Source organism: Lithobates pipiens, unplaced genomic scaffold (assembly GCF_037356315.1).
Source record: "Lithobates pipiens isolate NorthernLeopardFrog02 unplaced genomic scaffold, aLitPip1_a1.2 Scaffold_69, whole genome shotgun sequence".
Classification (NCBI taxonomy): Eukaryota; Metazoa; Chordata; class Amphibia; order Anura; family Ranidae; genus Lithobates; species Lithobates pipiens.
Window position 1 is genome coordinate 1,615,520 of NW_027507891.1, and position 9,655 is coordinate 1,625,174.

At 53.4% G+C, this 9,655-nt stretch overlaps 1 pseudogene; it reads right to left on the bottom strand.

The window, feature by feature from the left end:
• Positions 1–4,502: 4,502 nt before the first annotated feature.
• LOC143959272 (uncharacterized) lies at positions 4,503–9,175 on the bottom strand (annotated as a pseudogene).
• Positions 9,176–9,655: the final 480 nt, after the last annotated feature.

The following is a 9,655-nucleotide window of genomic DNA, read 5'->3' on the forward strand; positions in this document are numbered from 1 at the left end:
GATCGTTTCTCTGGTGATTGTTCCTCCAGTGATCGTATCTCTGGTGATCGTTTCTCTGGTGATCGTTCCTCCGGTTATCGTTGCTCTGGTGATCGTTCCTCCGGTGATCGTTTCTCCGGAGATCGTTTCTCGGGTGATCGTTGCTCTGGTGATCGTTGCTCTGGTGACCATTTCTCTGGTGATCGTTCCTCCGGTGATCGTTCCTCTGGTGATTGTTCCTCCAGTGATCGTTCCTCCGGTGATCGTTCCTCCGGTGATCGTTTCTCCGGTGATCGTTCCTCCGGTGATCGTTCCTCCGGTGATCGTTCCTCCGGTGATCGTTTCTCCGGTGATCGTTCCTCCGGTGATCGTTCCTCCGGTGATCGTTCCTCCGGTGATCGTTTCTCCGGTGATCGTTCCTCCAGTGATCGTTCCTCCGGTGATCGTTTCTCTGGTGATTGTTCCTCCGGTGATTGTTCCTCCGGTGATTGTTCCTCCGGTGATCGTTTCTCTGGTGATTGTTCCTCTGGTGATTGTTCCTCCGGTGATTGTTCCTCCGGTGATCGTTCCTCCGGTGATCGTTTCTCCGGTGATCGTTCCTCCGGTGATCGTTCCTCCGGTGATCGTTCCTCCAGTGATCGTTCCTCCGGTGATCGTTTCTCTGGTGATTGTTCCTCCGGTGATTGTTCCTCCGGTGATTGTTCCTCCGGTGATCGTTTCTCTGGTGATTGTTCCTCTGGTGATTGTTCCTCCGGTGATTGTTCCTCCGGTGATCGTTCCTCCGGTGATCGTTTCTCCGGTGATCGTTCCTCCGGTGATCGTTCCTCCGGTGATCGTTCCTCCGGTGATCGTTCCTCCGGTGATTGTTCCTCCGGTGATCGTTTCTCCGGTGATCGTTCCTCCTTTGATCGTTTCTCTGGTGATCGTTTCTCTGGTGATCGTTCCTCCGGTTATAGTTGTTCTGGTGATCGTTTCTCTGGTGATCGTTCCTCCGGTGATCGTTTCTCCGGAGATCGTTTCTCTGGTGATCGTTCCTCCGGTGATCGTTTCTCCGGAGATCGTTTCTCCGGTGACCATTTCTCCGGTGATCGTTCGTCCGGTGATCGTTTCTCTGGTGATCGTTCCTCTGGTGATCGCTCCTCCGGTGATCGTTTCTCTGGTGATCGTTCCTCCGGTGATTGTTCCTCCGGTGATTGTTCCTCCGGTGATTGTTCCTCCAGTGATCGTTCCTCCGGTGATCGTTCCTCCGGTGATCGTTTCTCCGGTGATCGTTCCTCCGGTGATCGTTCCTCCGGTGATCGTTCCTCCGGTGATCGTTTCTCTGGTGATCGTTCCTCCGGTGATCGTTTCTCCGGTGATCGTTCCTCCGGTGATCGTTCCTCCGGTGATCGTTCCTCCGGTGATCGTTTCTCCGGTGATCGTTCCTCCGGTGATCGTTCCTCCGGTGATCGTTTCTCTGGTGATTGTTCCTCCGGTGATTGTTCCTCCGGTGATTGTTCCTCCGGTGATTGTTCCTCCGGTGATCGTTTCTCTGGTGATTGTTCCTCTGGTGATTGTTCCTCCGGTGATTGTTCCTCCGGTGATTGTTCCTCCGGTGATCGTTCCTCCGGTGATCGTTTCTCCGGTGATCGTTCCTCCGGTGATCGTTCCTCCGGTGATCGTTCCTCCGGTGATCGTTCCTCCGGTGATTGTTCCTCCGGTGATCGTTTCTCCGGTGATCGTTCCTCCTTTGATCGTTTCTCTGGTGATCGTTTCTCTGGTGATCGTTCCTCCGGTTATAGTTGCTCTGGTGATCGTTTCTCTGGTGATCGTTCCTCCGGTGATCGTTTCTCCGGAGATCGTTTCTCTGGTGATCGTTCCTCCGGTGATCGTTTCTCCGGAGATCGTTTCTCTGGTGACCATTTCTCCGGTGATCGTTCGTCCGGTGATCGTTTCTCTGGTGATCGTTCCTCTGGTGATCGCTCCTCCGGTGATCGTTTCTCTGGTGATCGTTCCTCCGGTGATCGTTCCTCCGGTGATCGTTTCTCCGGTGATCGTTCCTCCGGTGATCGTTCCTCCAGTGATCGTTCCTCCGGTGATCGTTTCTCCGGTGATCGTTCCTCCGGTGATCGTTCCTCCGGTGATCGTTTCTCTGGTGATTGTTCCTCCGGTGATTGTTCCTCCGGTGATCGTTTCTCTGGTGATTGTTCCTCTGGTGATTGTTCCTCCGGTGATTGTTCCTCCGGTGATCGTTCCTCCGGTGATCGTTTCTCCGGTGATTGTTCCTCCGGTGATCGTTCCTCCGGTGATCGTTCCTCCGGTGATTGTTCCTCCGGTGATTGTTCCTCCGGTGATCGTTCCTCCTTTGATCGTTTCTCTGGTGATCGTTTCTCTGGTGATCGTTCCTCCGGTTATAGTTGCTCTGGTGATCGTTTCTCTGGTGATCGTTCCTCCGGTGATCGTTTCTCCGGAGATCGTTTCTCTGGTGATCGTTCCTCCGGTGATCGTTTCTCCGGAGATCGTTTCTCTGGTGACCATTTCTCCGGTGATCGTTCGTCCGGTGATCGTTTCTCTGGTGATCGTTACTCTGGTGATCGCTCCTCCGGTGATCGTTTCTCTGGTGATCGTTCCTCCGGTGATCGTTCCTCCGGTGATCGTTCCTCCGGTGATCGTTCCTCCGGTGATCGTTTCTCTGGTGATCATTCCTCCTTTGATCGTTGCTCTGGTGATCGTTGCTCTGGTGATCATTTCTCCGGAGATCATTTCTCGGGTGATCGTTTGTCCGGTGATCATTTCTCGGGTGATCGTTCCTCTGGTGATCGTTCCTCCGGTGATCGTTTCTCCGGTGATCGTTTGTCCAGTGATCATTCCTCCGGTGATCGTTCCTCCGGTGATCGTTTCTCCGGTGATCGTTCCTCCGGTGATCGTTTCTCCGGAGATCGTTTCTCTGGTGACCATTTCTCCGGTGATCGTTCGTCCGGTGATCGTTTCTCTGGTGATCGTTCCTCTGGTGATCGCTCCTCCGGTGATCGTTTCTCTGGTGATCGTTCCTCCGGTGATTGTTCCTCCGGTGATTGTTCCTCCGGTGATTGTTCCTCCGGTGATTGTTCCTCCAGTGATCGTTCCTCCGGTGATCGTTCCTCCGGTGATCGTTTCTCCGGTGATCGTTCCTCCGGTGATCGTTCCTCCGGTGATCGTTCCTCCGGTGATCGTTTCTCCGGTGATCGTTCCTCCGGTGATCGTTCCTCCGGTGATCGTTCCTCCGGTGATCGTTTCTCCGGTGATCGTTCCTCCGGTGATCGTTCCTCCGGTGATCGTTTCTCTGGTGATTGTTCCTCCGGTGATTGTTCCTCCGGTGATTGTTCCTCCGGTGATCGTTTCTCTGGTGATTGTTCCTCTGGTGATTGTTCCTCCGGTGATTGTTCCTCCGGTGATCGTTCCTCCGGTGATCGTTTCTCCGGTGATCGTTCCTCCGGTGATCGTTCCTCCGGTGATCGTTCCTCCGGTGATTGTTCCTCCGGTGATCGTTTCTCCGGTGATCGTTCCTCCTTTGATCGTTTCTCTGGTGATCGTTTCTCTGGTGATCGTTCCTCCGGTTATAGTTGCTCTGGTGATCGTTTCTCTGGTGATCGTTCCTCCGGTGATCGTTTCTCCGGAGATCGTTTCTCTGGTGATCGTTCCTCCGGTGATCGTTTCTCCGGAGATCGTTTCTCTGGTGACCATTTCTCCGGTGATCGTTCGTCCGGTGATCGTTTCTCTGGTGATCGTTCCTCTGGTGATCGCTCCTCCGGTGATCGTTTCTCTGGTGATCGTTCCTCCGGTGATCGTTCCTCCGGTGATCGTTTCTCCGGTGATCGTTCCTCCGGTGATCGTTCCTCCAGTGATCGTTCCTCCGGTGATCGTTTCTCCGGTGATCGTTCCTCCGGTGATCGTTCCTCCGGTGATCGTTCCTCCGGTGATCGTTTCTCTGGTGATTGTTCCTCCGGTGATTGTTCCTCCGGTGATCGTTTCTCTGGTGATTGTTCCTCTGGTGATTGTTCCTCCGGTGATTGTTCCTCCGGTGATCGTTCCTCCGGTGATCGTTCCTCCGGTGATCGTTCCTCCGGTGATCGTTCCTCCGGTGATTGTTCCTCCGGTGATTGTTCCTCCGGTGATCGTTCCTCCTTTGATCGTTTCTCTGGTGATCGTTTCTCTGGTGATCGTTCCTCCGGTTATAGTTGCTCTGGTGATCGTTTCTCTGGTGATCGTTCCTCCGGTGATCGTTTCTCCGGAGATCGTTTCTCTGGTGATCGTTCCTCCGGTGATCGTTTCTCCGGAGATCGTTTCTCTGGTGACCATTTCTCCGGTGATCGTTCGTCCGGTGATCGTTCCTCTGGTGATCGTTCCTCTGGTGATCGCTCCTCCGGTGATCGTTTCTCTGGTGATCGTTCCTCCGGTGATCGTTCCTCCGGTGATCGTTCCTCCGGTGATCGTTTCTCTGGTGATCATTCCTCCTTTGATCGTTGCTCTGGTGATCGTTGCTCTGGTGATCATTTCTCCGGAGATCATTTCTCGGGTGATCGTTTGTCCGGTGATCGTTTCTCGGGTGATCGTTCCTCTGGTGATCGTTCCTCCGGTGATCGTTTCTCTGGTGATCGTTCCTCCGGTGATCGTTTCTCCGGTGATCGTTTGTCCAGTGATCATTCCTCCGGTGATCGTTTCTCCGGTGATCGTTCCTCCGGTGATCGTTTCTCCGGTGATCGTTCCTCCGGTGATCGTTTCTCCGGTGATCGTTCCTCCGGTGATCGTTTGTCCGGTGATCGTTTCTCCGGTGATCGTTCCTCCGGTGATCGTTCCTCCGGTGATCGTTTCTCCGGTGATTGTTCGTCCGGTGATCATTTGTCCGGTGATCGTTCCTCCGGTGATCGTTCCTCCGGTGATCGTTTGTCCGGTGATCGTTCCTCCGGTGATCGTTCCTCCGGTGATCGTTTCTCCGGTGATCGTTCCTCCGGTGATCGTTTCTCCGGTGATCGTTCCTCCGGTGATCGTTTGTCCGGTGATCGTTCCTCCGGTGATCGTTCCTCCGGTGATCGTTCCTCCGGTGATCGTTTCTCCGGTGATCATTTGTCCGGTGATCGTTCCTCCGGTGATCGTTCCTCCGGTGATCGTTTGTCCGGTGATCGTTCCTCCGGTGATCGTTCCTCCGGTGATCGTTTGTCCGGTGATCGTTTCTCCGGTGATCGTTCCTCCGGTGATTGTTCCTCCGGTGATCATTTCTCCGGTGATCGTTCCTCCGGTGATCGTTTCTCCGGTGATCGTTCCTCCGGTGATCGTTCCTCCGGTGATCGTTCCTCCGGTGATCGTTCGTCCGGTGATCAATTGTCCGGTGATCGTTTCTCCGGTGATCGTTCCTCCGGTGATCGTTCCTCCGGTGATCGTTTGTCCGGTGATCGTTCCTCCGGTGATCGTTCCTCCGGTGATCGTTTCTCCGGTGATCGTTCCTCCGGTGATCGTTTGTCCGGTGATCGTTTCTCCGGTGATCGTTCCTCCGGTGATCGTTCCTCCGGTGATCGTTCCTCCGGTGATCGTTCCTCCGGTGATCGTTTCTCCGGTGATCATTTGTCCGGTGATCGTTCCTCCGGTGATCGTTCCTCCGGTGATCGTTTGTCCGGTGATCGTTCCTCCGGTGATCGTTTGTCCGGTGATCGTTTCTCCGGTGATCGTTCCTCCGGTGATTGTTCCTCCGGTGATCATTTCTCCGGTGATCGTTCCTCCGGTGATCGTTTCTCCGGTGATCGTTCCTCCGGTGATCGTTCCTCCGGTGATCGTTCCTCCGGTGATCGTTCGTCCGGTGATCAATTGTCCGGTGATCGTTTCTCCGGTGATCGTTCCTCCGGTGATCGTTCCTCCGGTGATCGTTTGTCCGGTGATCGTTCCTCCGGTGATCGTTCCTCCGGTGATCGTTTCTCCGGTGATCGTTCCTCCGGTGATCGTTTGTCCGGTGATCGTTTCTCCGGTGATCGTTCCTCCGGTGATCGTTCCTCCGGTGATCGTTTCTCCGGTGATCGTTCCTCCTGTGATCGTTGCTCTGGTGAACGTTTCTCCGGTGATCGTTTCTCCAGTGATCGTTCCTCCGGTGATTGTTTCTCTGGTGATCGTTTCTCCAGTGATCGTTTCTCAGGTGATCATTCCTCCGGTGATCGTTTCTCTGGTGATTGTTCCTCCAGTGATCGTATCTCTGGTGATCGTTTCTCTGGTGATCGTTCCTCCGGTTATCGTTGCTCTGGTGATCGTTCCTCCGGTGATCGTTTCTCCGGAGATCGTTTCTCGGGTGATCGTTGCTCTGGTGATCGTTGCTCTGGTGACCATTTCTCTGGTGATCGTTCCTCCGGTGATCGTTTCTCTGGTGATCGCTCCTCCGGTGATCGTTTCTCTGGTGATCGTTCCTCCGGTGATCGTTTCTCTGGTGATCGTTCCTCCGGTGATCGTTTCTCTGGTGATCGTTCCTCCTTTGATCGTTGCTCTGGTGATCGTTGCTCTGGTGATCATTTCTCCGGAGATCGTTTCTCGGGTGATTGTTTGTCCGGTGATCGTTCCTCTGGTGATCGTTCCTCCGGTGATCGTTTCTCCGGTGATCGCTTGTCCAGTGATCATTCCTCCGGTGATCGTTCCTCCGGTGATCGTTCCTCCGGTGATCGTTTCTCCGGTGATCATTTGTCCGGTGATCGTTCCTCCGGTGATCGTTTCTCCGGTGATCGTTCCTCCGGTGATCGTTTGTCCGTGATCGTTTCTCCGGTGATCGTTCCTCCGGTGATCATTCCTCCGGTGATCGTTTCTCCGGTGATCGTTCCTCCGGTGATCGTTCCTCCGGTGATCGTTTGTCCGTGATCGTTTCTCCGGTGATCGTTCCTCCGGTGATCGTTCCTCCTGTGATCGTTCCTCCTGTGATCGTTTCTCCAGTGATTGTTTCTCCGGTGATCGTTCCTCCGGTGATCGTTCCTCCTGTGATCGTTCCTCCTGTGATCGTTTCTCCGGTGATTGTTTCTCCGGTGATCGTTCCTCCGGTGATCGTTCCTCCGGTGATCGTTTGTCCGTGATCGTTTCTCCGGTGATCGTTCCTCCTGTGATCGTTTGTCCGGTGATCGTTTCTCCGGTGATCGTTCCTCCGGTGATCGTTCCTCCGGTGATCGTTTGTCCGTGATCGTTTCTCCGGTGATCGTTTCTCCGGTGATCGTTTCTCCAGTGATTGTTTCTCCAGTGATTGTTTCTCCAGTGATCGTTCCTCCTGTGATCGTTCCTCCTGTGATCGTTTCTCCGGTGATTGTTTCTCCGGTGATCGTTCCTCTGGTGATCGTTCCTCCGGTGATCGTTTGTCCGTGATCGTTTCTCCGGTGATCGTTCCTCCTGTGATCGTTTGTCCGGTGATCGTTTCTCCGGTGATCGTTCCTCCGGTGATCGTTCCTCCGGTGATCGTTTGTCCGTGATCGTTTCTCCGGTGATCGTTTCTCCAGTGATTGTTTCTCCAGTGATCGTTCCTCCGGTGATCGTTCCTCCTGTGATCGTTCCTCCTGTGATCGTTTCTCCGGTGATCGTTTCTCCGGTGATCGTTCCTCCGGTGATCGTTCCTCCGGTGATCGTTGCTCTGGTGATCGTTTCTCGGGTGATCGTTTCTCTGGTGATCATTCCTCCGGTGATCGTTTCTCTGGTGATCGTTCCTCCTTTGATCGTTTCTCTGGTGATCATTCCTCCGGTGATCGTTCCTCTGGTGATCGTTCCTCGGGTGATCGTTTCTCTGGTGATCGTTTCTCTGGCGATCGTTTCTCTGGTGATCGTTTCTCTGGTGATCATTCCTCCGGTGATCGTTTCTCTGGTGATCGTTCCTCCTTTGATCGTTTCTCTGGTGATCATTCCTCCGGTGATCGTTCCTCTGGTGATCGTTCCTCGGGTGATCGTTTCTCTGGTGATCGTTTCTCTGGCGATCGTTTCTCTGGTGATCGTTTCTCCGGTGATCGTTCCTCCAGTGATTGTTTCTCTGGTGATCGTTTCTCTGGTGATCATTGCTCTGGTGATCATTTCTCCGGAGATCATTTCTCCGGTGATCGTTCGTCCGGTGATCGTTTCTCGGGTGATCGTTTCTCTGGTGATCGTTCCTCCGGTGATCGTCTCTCTGGTGATCGTTCCTCCGGTGATCGTTTCTCTGGTGATCGTTCCTCCTTTGATCGTTGCTCTGGTGATCGTTCCTCCGGTGATCGTTTCTCTGGTGATCATTCCTCCGGTGATCGTTTCTCTGGTGATCATTCCTCCGGTGATCGTTTCTCTGGTGATCGTTCCTCCGGTGATCGTTTCTCTGGTGATCGTTCCTCCTTTGATCGTTGCTCTGGTGATCATTTCTCCGGAGATCATTCCTCCGGTGATCGTTTCTCTGGTGATCGTTCCTCCGGTGATCGTTTCTCGGGTGATCGTTCCTCTGGTGATCGTTCCTCCGGTGATCGTTTCTCTGGTGATCGTTTCTCCGGTGATCGTTTCTCTAGTGATCGTTGCTCTGGTGATCGTTTCTCCGGTGATCGTTTCTCCGGTGATCGTTTCTCGGGTGATCTTTCTCGGGTGATCGTTTCTCTGGTGATCGTTCCTCCTTTGATCGTTGCTCTGGTGATCGTTGCTCTGGTGATCATTTCTCCGGTGATCGTTTCTCGGGTGATCGTTCCTCCGGTGATCTTCCTCCGGTAATCGTTCCTCCGGCGATCGTTTCTCCGGTGATCGTTCCTCCAGTGATCGTTTCTCGGGTGATCATTTCTCTGGTGATCGTTTCTCGGGTGATCGTTCCTCCGGTGATCGTTTCTCTGGTGATCGTTCCTCCGGTGATCATTTCTCGGGTGATCATTTCTCTGGTGATCGTTTCTCGGGTGATCGTTCCTCCGGTGATCGTTTCTCGGGTGATCGTTTCTCCGGTGATCGTTTCTCTAGTGATCGTTGCTCTGGTGATCGTTGCTCTGGTGATCGTTTCTCCGGTGATCGTTTCTCCGGTGATCGTTTCTCGGGTGATCTTTCTCGGGTGATCGTTTCTCTGGTGATCGTTCCTCCTTTGATCGTTGCTCTGGTGATCGTTGCTCTGGTGATCATTTCTCCGGTGATCGTTTCTCGGGTGATCGTTCCTCCGGTGATCTTCCTCCGGTAATCGTTCCTCCGGCGATCGTTTCTCCGGTGATCGTTCCTCCAGTGATCGTTTCTCGGTGATCATTTCTCTGGTGATCGTTTCTCGGGTGATCGTTCCTCCGGTGATCGTTTCTCTGGTGATCGTTCCTCCGGTGATCGTTTCTCGGGTGATCATTTCTCTGGTGATCGTTTCTCGGGTGATCGTTCCTCCGGTGATCGTTTCTCGGGTGATCATTTCTCGGGTGATCAGTAACACTTCAGTGAGGATTGTGACATTCCAGAAAACGTTACGATCGTCTCGCCGGATGATTAAAGTTCTGAATGAGATTTCAAACATTTTGAAACATTCCCGGAATTCCAGACAGAAGATCCGGAGCTTTAAATAGCCGAGACGTTCCGGATTCCCCACAAGAGAAGGAAAATAGACGGCGGTGCGATCGCTGGATCTGCGCCAATCCGTCTCATTGCGAGGCGCCGGCGGACGATTGTTTGCACTTTTCCCGGAAATGTTTATTATTGGCTTCCGAATCTATCGGTGCATTCCATTGTATCCGATTCATCAGTC